Consider the following 12,485-nt stretch of genomic DNA (forward strand, 5'->3'; position numbering starts at 1 on the left):
TGCTTCAAGACACTGTTGAAGAGTGCAAAATTTATGAATCATTCAGTCATTCTAATATGACTTTTTCATATTCACCTTTTCCCCTCCTTCACTGCATTAACCTAATTATGTGTCTTAGCTGGAGATAACCTTAGGATATTAAGTATCCCAGCTGATTTTTACAGAATTTCTTTAAAGAATTCAAATCCAGTGATCCATATTATGATGAAGACCAATATTTTATTGGCGTTGTGCAAAATAGAATTTTCACTTTCGTTCTTTAAAGGGATCACAGAGAAGACTTCTTTCTGGTTTGAGGTATCAAGGAATTTCTGCAATGTGTTCCTTGAGTGATTAACAAATTGAAAATATAGAAAATTTGGGTAGAAAATGAAACAACATCTCCCCCAACAACCAAACAATGAAGGACAGCTGCTGACAGAGAGATTGGATTAACAAAGAAGCAAGTGTATGAAATGCAGCGGTATTTGCCCAGACACTGAGTTTCTTTCAGCCTCTCGGGCTGGCAGTGGTGACAGAGCCATCTGTCCTATCATCTTGCCCTCTGTAGTGAGCCATTAATTTTCCACAAGGGCTCTCAGTGACAGCTCCCTCATAGTGACCATACTTGGACACGGGGTGTATGATACGCTTTACGAGAGTAGCTTCAAGGTTTCAGGGCTTATGCATCTGCGGAGAAGGAAACACCGAAAAATGTACAGATAAGCCAAAGGTAGAGGAAAAGCTAGAGAGACATTTACTTATTTGAAGAAAACTGTTCAGTTTATTTGTGTTACATTTAATCTAAATGTTGCATGCTGTATGTATAAGTATGCCTCTTAGTTCACATTTGCTAGGGTTTGTAAACAGTGGAACAGTTGTCTGAGTAAATAGAGAGAAAGAGATGTTAACAGGTTTTTTCCTAAAAATCAGCAAAGACAAAATACCAGTTTTCCTACATCTTACCTTGAAATGATTTTCCTTTTTTATAACAAGTTCCCTAAGATTCCCTTCTACTTCCTTGTTCTCTGTCTCTCTTTTTTCTTTTTTTCTCTCACTCTCTCCTCTCCCTCCTTCACTCGCTCTCTTCTGCAGCTGTTCTACTCTCACTAGAAATAATATGCATAAAAAGAGTATTCTACAAATATGCATTGAAATTGTCATGCTATTTTCCTCCTGCTTGCACTGATGCTAGAGAGTACTCAAGCTTGGTTTTTAGAGCTCTAGGTTTCATGAGGAAAGATTTCAAGGATACATTTAAAATAATCTCCTTGAAATGTTATTCTGATAAAAGAACATGAGGTCATTGTGAATGCTCCTGGAAAGCCAACATTCCATTTCAGGGAGAATTCAATAACCTGCTTGGAGTTGATTTTTGTTGTTCTGGAATTTTATCATCAATGCTGTTCATAATAAGTGAGCTATTTTTTTCTGGGCCAAAAAACTCCCCAAATTTTGTGACTTTGGGGAAGCAAAATTGGAAATTTGGGCTAGGAATTCCAATTCAATTTTTCTCTGTGTGTGTGCTGTAGAAGGTAAAACTTGGTATGCCTAAGATCATTTGCAAAATGTCTTAAGACTCAGGCTAGAAATTTGGCTAAACTCCAATCTGGAGAAGATATTTACTAGTCAATAAACTTGATTCTAGCTGGTGAGAAAACAGTTCTCAGAGCAAAAATTCCATTTGACTGTTTCATATAATATCAGCACACTTCAGAGGTCACAGAGGGAATATTGGAGGACACATGAAGATTAAGAAGTTACAAAAACAAAAAGAAGTTTAGGAGAAGGTATAATGCAACAAAAAAAAAAAAAAAAAAAAAAAAAAGAAAAGAAAAGAAAAGAAAAATTCCGTGGCTCTAAGGAGCTCCTACAAAAATGTAAGATGATATAAATACAAAAATGAGCAAAGAAAAGGGCCAGGTAATTCCAAAAGAATGGTAAAGAGCAGATAGATAAGTGAAAATAGGTTTAACCTCATTAGTAATTGGGGAAATGCCAATAGAAAAGGAAAAGGTAATCCTGCCTATTGTTTGGAAAGTGTTAACCATATATCCAAAGCTGGAGAGGGTGTAGAAGAATAACAAAGTGTATTATGAAGACCTTCTTTGATCTAACTTTGCAAAACATGTTTACTGTAAAAATTATCTTTGAGACAATTAGGGAAATTTTAAATATGCATTGAGTATTATAAATAATGAAGGGATTGAGGTTAATTTTACTAGGTATGATACAGCTTATAAATACGTAAGAAGAAGTTCTTACTAGTTAGAGATGCAAAGTAAAATACTTCTGGATGAAATGGCATGATGGCCTAAGATTTTCTTTAAAAACACTCTAGAATAAAAAAAAAAGTGGATGTGGGATTGATGAAAACCAGACTGACAAAATAGGATAACTGTTAGAGATGGACATATTAGTTTGCTAGGGCTGCCATAACAGTTACCACAGACAGGGGGGTTTAAATAAAAGAAGTCTATTTTCTTACTGTTCTGGGGCCTTGAAGTCCAAAAGTAAGGGGTGGGCAAGTTTGGTTTCTTCTAAAGTTTCTTTCCTTGGCTTGTAGATGGCCACTTTGCTGCTTTGTCCTCATGGGGTCATTCTTCTGAGTGTGCACACCTATAGTATCTCTTTTGTGTCTAGATTTCCTCTTTTTATAAGGATACTAGTCAGATTGGATTAGGGTTTACTTTGGAGATCTCATTTTAGCATAATCACTTCCTTAAAAGCACTATCTCTGACAAAATCCAACACTCATTTCTGATAAAAACCCTTCAGAAAGTGGGCATAGAGGGAACCTACTTCAACATAATAAAGGCCATATATGGCAAACCCACAGCTAACATCATTCTCAATGGTGAAAAGCTGAAAGAATTCCTGCTGAGATCACGAACAAGACAGGATGCCTGCTCTTGCCACTGCTATTCAACATAGTTTTGGACATCCTAGCCATGGCAATGAGAGAAGAAAAAGAAATAAAAGGAATCCAAATTGGAAAGGAAGAAGCAAAACTATCACTATTCGCAGATGACATGATACTATACCTAGAAAATCCTAAAGATGCAACCAGAAAACTGTTAGAGCTCATCAATGAATTTGGCAAAATCGCAGTATACAAAATCAATACACAGAAATCAACTGCATTTCTATACACTAACAATGAAAGAGCAGAAAGAGAAATTAGGGAAGCAATCCCGTTTACCATCACATCCAAAAGAATAAAATACCTAGGAGTAAACCTACCTAAAGAGGCAAAAGACCTGTACTCTGAAAACTATAAGACACTGATGAAAGAAATCAAAGATGACACAAAGATAGAAAGATGGAAAGATATATCATGCTCTTGGACTGGAAGAATCAATATTATCAAAGTGACTATACTACCCAACGCAGTCTACAGATTCAATGAATCCTTATCAAATTACCAAGGACATTTTTCACAGAACTTGAACAAAATATTTTAAAGTTTGTTTGGGAGCACAAAAGACCCAAAAGAGCCAAAGCCATCCTGAAAAAGAAAATGGAGCTGGAGGCATCAGGCTCCCTGACTTCAGACTATACTACAAAGCAACAGTCATCAAAACCATATGGTACTGGGAGTTCCCATTGTCGCTCAGTGGTTAACAAATGTGAATAGGAACCATGAGGTTGCGGGTTTGATCCCTGGCCTTGCTTAGTGGGTTAAGGATCTGGCGTTGCCGTGAGCTGTGGTGTAGGTCGCAGACGTGGCTCGGATCCTGTGTTGCTGTGGCTCTGGTATAGGCCAGCGGCTACAGCTCTGATTCAACCCCTAGCCTGGGAACCTCCATATGCTGCAGGAGTGGCCCTAGGAAAGACAAAAAAAACCAAAAAAACAAAAAACAAAAAAACAAAAAAAACCAAAAAAAACCCATATGGTACTGGCACAAAGACAGAAATATAAATCAGTGGAACAGGATAGAAAGCACAGAATTAAGCCCACATACCTACAGTCAACTCATCCATGACAAAGGAGGCAAGAATATACAATGGAGAAAAGACAGCCCCTTCAATAAGTGGTGCTGGGAAAAGTGGACAGCCACATGGAAAAGAATGATATTAGAACACTCCCTGACACCATACACAAAAATAAACTCAAAATGGATTAAAGACCTAGATGTAAGACCGGATACTAGAAAACTCTTAAAGGAACACATAGGCCAAACACTCTCCAAAATAAGGGGCAGCAATATCTTCTCAGATCCACCGCTTAGAGTAATGAGAGTAAAAACAAAAATAAACAAATGGGACTTAAGTAAACTGAAAAGTTTCTGCACAGCAAAGGAAACCCTAAACAAAACAAAAAGACACCCCACAAAATGGGAGAAAATCTTTGCAAATGAATCAACTGACAAGGGATTCATCTCCAAAATTTATAAACACCTTCTGCAGCTCCATACCAAAAAAACAAACAACCCCATCGAAAAATGGGCAGAAGATCTAAACAGATGATTCTCCAAAGAAGACATATGGATGGTCCAAAAACACATGAAAAGATGTTCAACATCACTCATTATTAGAGAAATGCAAATCAAAAAAACCACTATAAGTTACCACGTCACACCTGCCAGAATGGCCATCATCAAAAAGTCTACAAGCACTCAATGCTGGAGAGGGTGTGGAGAAAAAGGAACCCTAGTACACTGTTGGTGGGATTGTAAATTGGTGCGGCCACTGTGGAAAACAGTATGGGGATTCCTCATAAAACCAAACATAGAACTACCATTTGATGCAGCAATCCCACTCCTGGGCATCTCTCCCAAGAAAACCATGACTCGGAAAGACACATGTACTCCAATGTTCATTGCAGCACTCTTTTCAATAGCCAAGACATGGAAACAACCTAAATTTCCATTGACAGAGGAGTAGACAAAGAAGAGGTGGTACGTATACACCATAAAATATTACTCAGCCAACAAAATGAATGAAATACTGGCATTTTTAGCAACATGAATGGACCTAGAAATTATCATGCTAGGTGAAATCAGACAATGAGACACCAACATCAAATGTTATCACTGATATGTGGAATCTGAAGGACAGACTGAACTTCTTTGCAGAACAGATACTGACTCACAGACTTTGAAAAATTTATGGTTTTCAAAGGAGACAGTTTGGGGGGTTGGGGGGATGTGCTGCGGATGTGGGATGGAAATACTGTAAAACTGGATTGTGATGATGATTTTACAACTATAAATGTAATAAATTCATTAAGTTATTAAAAAAATAAAAAAATGAAAATTCAAAAAAAAAGTACCATCTCTTGGAGTTCCCATCCTGGCTCAGTAGTAACGAATCCGTAAGGATTCAGGTTTGATCCCTGGCTTCGCTCAGTGGGTTAAGGATCCAGCATTGCCGTGAACTGTGGTGTAGGTCTTTTAATGGTTGTTCAGATTATTCATTTTTTTATTGTTAAGTTTTATCTTTGCTTCTTAGGTTTTTCCAGTGCTTTGGATCTTATTATCTCTGATATTAGATTTTTTGGTTCTGATTTTTACTCAATATTTAAAAATGTGCTTAAAAATTGATGTCTAATATTAATCTGTATCTACATATTCTCAATAAACGAAATATATTAGCATAGTTTTACTTGTCTATATGTATCACCATTCTTGGCTTACATTTTGTAGCCATTAGAATTTTTAGTTTCAGCTTATTAATGATTTTATTAAATATTGTTAACCAACCATTGTTTAGACTTGATTATATGATTAACTTATGGCTTTGTTCACAATAGTTTCTTTAATCCTATATCATTCCCTTCTTTGGATTTTTTTTTCCTAGAAAAATCTTGTGATGAATAAATATTTTCAATCCTTGCATATCTAAAATGATTTTTGCCCTCGAATGCTAGTTTGGTGGGTATAGAATTGTAAGTTAAAAATATATTCCTTTAGGTCTTGAAAATATTTCTGTATTGTCTTCTAGATTCCATTATTGCTTGTTTAGAACTGTCATACCAATTGGAATCTTTTTCCTTAGAAAATAACTTTCCTCTTTTTTCTGGACTTTTAGAATTTTCTATTTATCTTTGGTATTTTGAAATTTCAGTCATATGTTCATCTATAAGTCTTTTTATTTATTATGACTGGTGTTGATAGAATTTTCAAACTGAAGGTTAATACTTTTCTACAGTTCTAGGAAATTTTCTTTAATTCTATATTTTTCTTTTCTTTTTATATAACATCTATTAATATGTATACACAGACTAAACTTTGGATCTATCTTTATATCTCTAAATATTATTCCAAAGCTTCTTTGTGAATGGGGTTTTTGTTTTGTTTGTTTTTGTTTTGTTTATTTATTTATTTATTTATTTATTTCATTTTTATGGCTACACCTGCGGCATATAAAAATTCCCAGGCTATGGTTTGAATCAGCACTTCAGTTTCAGGCCTATGCCACAGCCATCATAAGCCACATCTGTGACCTGTGCTACAGCTTTTGACAATGCCAGATCCTTAACTCACTGAGTGATAATAATATCTTTTCGCTAGATTATTAGCCATTTCTGTTTTCTTCAGACACTGGTTACTTCCTGGTTGTGCATTCAACTTTATGTCTGATAATTCTCATTCATGTGTTCAGGTAGTTCTGTGGGAAAAAAACCATTCTGTGGATGTGGCTCGATCTGGTATCAGATGTCCATATCTTTCTTGAGTGAGGGCTGCCTCTTCTTCTGGGTGTAACTGCTAATTGGAGTGTCATCTGCTAGGCTAAGTTCCCATACTTACTTTTGTTAGACAATGGATCTATATTATTTTGTGACTTTAAAAACAATAAAAATAAAATTTAAAGTATTAAAATATTTTTAAAAAATGCAATATTGTATTTTACTGCAGTAAATGATTTATCACTCCCTGAATCTGGCCAATGCCCCTTTAGGTTTATATTTCCCCAAAATGGTTAGGGTGTGCTTATCTCTCAGGAGACAGTGTGGCAATTGAAAATGTTCATCAGCTAATAAAATCTTTTATTGAGAAATATATATGCATTAAAATTTAAATATATATTATGTATATTATAGTACATATTTATATATCTATAAATTTATTTATATAACATATTGTATATATTTATTATATTAAAAAGCCAAGATTTGTATATACCAGAAAAAAGAAGATAGGCTTGTAAGTGGATGTTAGTATTGTTATTTCTTACCATTCTTTGATGTTGTCTTAGGGAAATTCCTTCCTCAAGTTTTATTCATTAAGGCAGGAACTGCATCCACTATACTACATGAAAAAGCACCCATCTGAAAGATTAACCATGCAGGGTTATTAAAAATAAGTCTCTCAAAATATTTTGTAAGCTTGATTTTGGGAGGAAGGTGATGAGGCAAAGGTAGGAACTGTGATCATTTTCCTTACCAAAACCCAGTAATAGATGTGCAATAATTTCTGTATCACTTCTGTAATGGCAGTTTTAAACAATGACAGTCAGTAACAAATATAAACTCCCAGCCATTGCAAACATAGTTTTTCCTTAATACCATTTATTTCAGGTAATTTGAAGATAATCTGAAATCTATCAATATGATATGCTTACCTGATAACTACTACAGCAGAGATGATCAAAGTCATTTTGTAACTAAAGTACTTGAGACTCACACTGAAATATCCTTCTTATCAAAAACACATACGATCAATTAGAAATGTATGAAAGGTGGGAGTTCCTGTTGTGGCTCAGCAGAAATGAATCTGACTAACGTCCATGAGGATGCAAGTTGGATCCCTGGCCTCCCACAGTGGGTGTAGGGTCTGTTGTTGCCGTGAACTGCGGTGTAGGTTGCATACACGGCTCAGATCCCATGTTGCTGTGGCTGTGGTGTAGGCTGGCAGCTATAGCTCTGATTCCACCCCTACCCTGGGAACCATATGCCATGGCTGCGGCCCTAAAAAAAAAGGTCTGAAAGGTAACTTGGATTTTAGATGAATAATTTTTGTTATTCTCTGCACTTGTTTGATAGATGCATTGATGCATTCATTCTTTTATTCATTTAACCACACTCCTCTCAAGTGACTACCTGGTATTTAACAATAGATGCCCACTAAACAAAGTAATTCTGCCTTTGCGCAATGGCTAGCCCAATGTAAGACATTATTAATGTTTTGAATAAATAAAAAAATTAAAATATGAATTGAAGGCTTTGATTCAGCATGTCTTGAAATGAATTATGTCAAGGAGTACTTTCACAGAAGTTTCCTTTTAAAGAGTAGTGTCAAGTGAAAAAGTTTAACAAGTTTATTACTACAGGATTTTTCAGGGTCTTTACTAAGCTAATGGGCGCTCTTAATATCCTTGTGAGGATAGGATGCCAAATTTCTCACTCTTATTTCACCAAGAAGTACTTTTTTTTCTCCTCCCAAAACATCTTGTGCATTGATGTTCTTTGCAACATACTTGACATTTCTGGTTTGAGAATAACTTTCTTCTTGTTTTCTGCCTTGTGTAACATGCTTTTTTTCCTCTGAATAATCCAATAATAAATTGTAAGGTGAACCAAGAACTTACCCTTTAGTTTTTTTCTGTAAATATGCCATTCTCTGACCTATCAAGTAAATGCAGAATAATACTCATATGTGGAATCCCAGTGTAGACCCCACTGTGAAGGTAACATACCTCTAATCAGAAACAATACTTGCCTTTTTCTTTGGTGGCCACTTGAGGGAGCTAAAAAGAGCCAAAGATTTCCTTTTTTTCTTTAATAGGAAATTTTATCCACTTTAAAATGTCTAACAGTATGAGTTACTTAATGGCAGTTGTTACTTTTTTTCAAGTTTATTTTCAAAAAAGTCTGTTCGCAATATTATCTCATGGAAAAAGGAAGCATCAACAAAGGAGTTGATGCCACAAAAATTCAAGTATTCAAGTGAACATGTATATGTATGTGTGTGTGTGTGTGTGTGTGTGTGTGTGTGTGTGTGTGTGATTCTCTCTTAGTGGACCAGAGGCCAAAGGTATATAAACTTTCAGAAAGAAGTATGTACATTTATTTATCTGCAAATTGTTAAGATTGTATTTTAGGGATTTCCCATTGTGGCACAGTAGAAACCAATCTGACTAGTATCCATGAGGATGCAGGTTCGATCCCTGGCCTGGGTTGGGGATCTGGTGTTGCTGTGAGCTATAGTGTTTGTAGACATGGCTTGGATCCCATGTTGCTGTGGCTATGGTGTAGGCCAGCAGCTGCAGCTCCAACCCCTAGCCTGGAAACTTCCATATGCCATGGGTGTGGCCCTAAGAAGAAAAAAAAATGTATTTTAATACAATAGGAGAAATGGAGGTTGTGTATATATATATATATATACACACATGTAATATATATATGTGAATATATATATTACATGTATACACACATGTAATATATATATGTGAATATAATATATGTGTGAGTAATCATGCTAGTAATAAAACTAGATTTTTTTTTTTTGGTTGTTTTGCCTTTTCTAGGGCTGCTTCTGCGGCATATGGAGGTTCCCCGGCTAGGGGTCTAATTGGAGCTGTAGCCGCAGGACTACGCCACAGCCACAGCCACAGCAACACGGGATCCAAGCTGTGTCTGCTACCTATATCACAGCTCACAGCAACGCCAGGATCCTTAACCCACTGAGCAAGGCCAGGGTTTGAACCTGAAACCTCATGGTTCCTAGTCGGATTCATTAACCACTGAGCCACGACGGGAGCTCCTAAAACTAAGATTTTTTGATTAAAATTCCTAATATATGGCCTACAACATTTCCAGGACCCTTGAAGGTACAGGTATGGCTTTTCCAAATGACTTCTCCCTGCCTCCTCTCCTTAAACCAGAGGTAAACACCATCATGGATTTTGTGTTTATCATGCCTGGAATAGTAATTTTTATCACATACATATGCCTTCCTAAAAATACATTTTAAAATCTTTTTCTTATTATAGAGCTTGAAAAATTGCTTACAGTTAGTCTTCTGAGCTTTTCCCATCTGTACAACATTGTATCTAAAATTCATCCAGCTTGTGCATAGGGGTGTAAAACACTGCTGTGTAACATTCCATTTTTTTGCCCCTGACAGAAATTATTCAGCAGTACTATTTATGTACACTTGGATTTTATTTTCATATTTATTTTTATGGAGATTTTGTATATTTTCATATTGTGTTCCATAGTGCAAATTCAAAGTTTTATAGGATAGTCTGAATCCCTTGGAATAGAGTGAGCACATGTTTGTATTAAAAAGATAATTCCAATTTTATTTCAAAGTTTGTACAAGAAGTGATTAAGAATGTCTGTTGCTCTACATCTTTGCCAACACTTATTTTTTATAATTAAAAAATTTTACCAATTGAGTATGTTTAAAATTTTATATTATTGAGGTCTTATGCACATTTCTTTAATTTTTACTTTTTTTTTTCTCTTTTTTTCTTTTTGTCTTTCTACGGCCACACCCACAGCATATGGAGGTTCCCAGGCTAGGGGTCCAATTGGAGCTGTAGCTGCCGGCCTACACCACAGCCACAGCAATGTGGGATCTGAGCCACATCTATAACCTACTACCACAGCTCATGGCAAAACTGGACCCTTAACCCACTGAGCGAGGCCAGGGATTGAACCCACATCCTCATGGATGCTTGGATGCTAGTCGGGTTCGTTAAGCACTGAGCCGCGACGGGAACTCCTTTTAAAGTTTTTTGATAGGCTTATTGGGCATTTGTGTTTCCTCTCGTGAGAAATGCTGGTTTAGGACTTTGTCCATCAGCCTTTGGAGTGTTTGTGTTCTCATTGAATTTAGATGCAGCTTTTGTATTCTTTAGGTATGAATCTTTTATTGGCCATACATATTTCCTGCCTTCTCATTCTCTTTATTGTATGTTTTGATGAATTATCTTAATTTTAATTTTGAATTTATCAATTTTTCTTGTTGGTTTGTGTTTTTTGTGCCCTGTTTAAAAGTTATTCTCTGGGTGGGGGTCATTAAGATAAGATATTCTCCTATATTTTCATATTTTGAATTTCACATTTTAACTTTTTTAAAAATCTGGAATTGATTTTTGTTTACAAGTTGTAGAAGGGATCTAATTTGATTGTTTTTTATTGTTAATCAATTGTAATAACCCCAGGAGTTGAATTGCACATGCTTTCTGGTAACCAACTCTTCTACATTAAACTCTCTTATTAATTCTAATAGTTTGTATGTTATTTTGCAGTTTTCTGTGTTGTTAATATGAATATTATGATATTTCTGTTTCTTCTTTTCTAATAATACTACTTTTTGGTTCTTCTTATCTTTGCATATTTCATACAGAATCTTTGGTACCATCATGAATATAAGCAACAAGGTCAGCTATCTTGTCTCAGTCCTTATTTTAAAAAGAATTTATTTCCAATATTTTACCAGTAAGATAACTTGATTTTTGGAAATTAACCCTTTGCTAGGTTAAAGTATTTCCCTTCTATTCCCAGTTTTGTTAGAGTATTTACCAAAAATGGGTGCTGAATTGTATGAAATCTATTCTCTTCATCTATTGGGAAGTTCATATGTTTTCTCCCTAAACAGTTAACATGGTAAATGATATCAATGGATTAACTAGATTTGATTTATTAATGTGCTAAATTTTTTATTTCAGGATTTTGCACTCATGTTTATGAATAACATAGGAAAGTAATTTTCTTTTCTTCTGCTTTCCTGGTCTCTGTGTTTTTGTTTTTTGGTATCGAACTATACTAGCAACTCAGAATTAATTGAGATGTGTTTCCTCTTTGACTGTTTCTGATTGAGTTTGCATAAGGTAGGAATGGTCTATTCCTTGAAAGTTTCATAAAACTTGCCTGTAACTTGCCTAAAAGTTTGATAGAATCTGATTTCTTTTGTAAAATAACTTTCAGGTGTGGTATAATTTTTTTTAAGGGCTTTCTTTTAAAGATTATACAGACTTTCTATTTCTTTTGGAGTTGACTTTGGTAAGTTTTTAAAATAGGAGTTTAATCATTTTGTCTTAGTTTTTCAATTTATAAGAAAGAATTTGTAGTAGTTTTATCTTTTTAAATGCTACTCTATCTGTGGCTATATATATATATATATATATATATATATATATATATATTTTTTTTTTTTTTTTGTGCTGCAGGTGCAGCATATGGAAGTTCTCAGGCTAGAGATCAAATTGGAGCTGCAGTTGCTGGCCTATGCCACAGCCACAGCAAAGCCAGATCAGACCCACATCTTTGACCTACACCACAGCTCATGTCAATGCCAGATCCCTAACCCACAGAGCAGGGCCAGGGATTGAACCCACATCCTCATGGATACTAGTTGGGTTCATTTCTGCTGAGCCACAATGGGAACGCCTTTTTTTAAACTGTTATTTTAAGTACTAGTAATTTTGATTTTTTTCCTCCTTTGCTCATACTTGCCAAGAGTTTTGTCAATTTTATTAGTCTTTTTAAAAATGCAGATTTTGGCTTTATTGGTTCTCCCTTATATTTTGATTTCCTTCCTTTAAAAATAAAA

At 35.3% G+C, this 12,485-nt stretch overlaps 1 protein-coding gene and 1 long non-coding RNA gene across 8 annotated transcripts in view; both read left to right on the forward strand.

Annotated features, from left to right (window-relative positions):
• PHF3 (PHD finger protein 3) overlaps window positions 1-12,485 on the forward strand; it is a 1,103,753-nt gene that overhangs the window by 410,599 nt on the left and 680,669 nt on the right. The window lies entirely within an intron of this gene.
• Window positions 1-12,485, forward strand: part of LOC146406051 (uncharacterized) — a 215,811-nt gene that overhangs the window by 43,778 nt on the left and 159,548 nt on the right. The window contains exon 1 of one of the 7 annotated variants that reach the window (XR_014804969.1): window positions 610-712. The exons of the other annotated variants lie outside the window; for them this stretch is intronic. This is a non-coding gene — a long non-coding RNA (uncharacterized LOC146406051). Of the gene's footprint in view, window positions 1-609; window positions 713-12,485 lie in introns of those variants that run through there. 7 annotated transcript variants of the gene reach the window in all.

Source organism: Sus scrofa, chromosome 1 (genome assembly GCF_054392235.1).
Source record: "Sus scrofa isolate SSC_HxYL_T2T_F1_AM1 chromosome 1, Sscrofa_HxYL_maternal_Yorkshire_Landrace_v2.0, whole genome shotgun sequence".
Taxonomy (NCBI): domain Eukaryota; kingdom Metazoa; phylum Chordata; class Mammalia; order Artiodactyla; family Suidae; genus Sus; species Sus scrofa.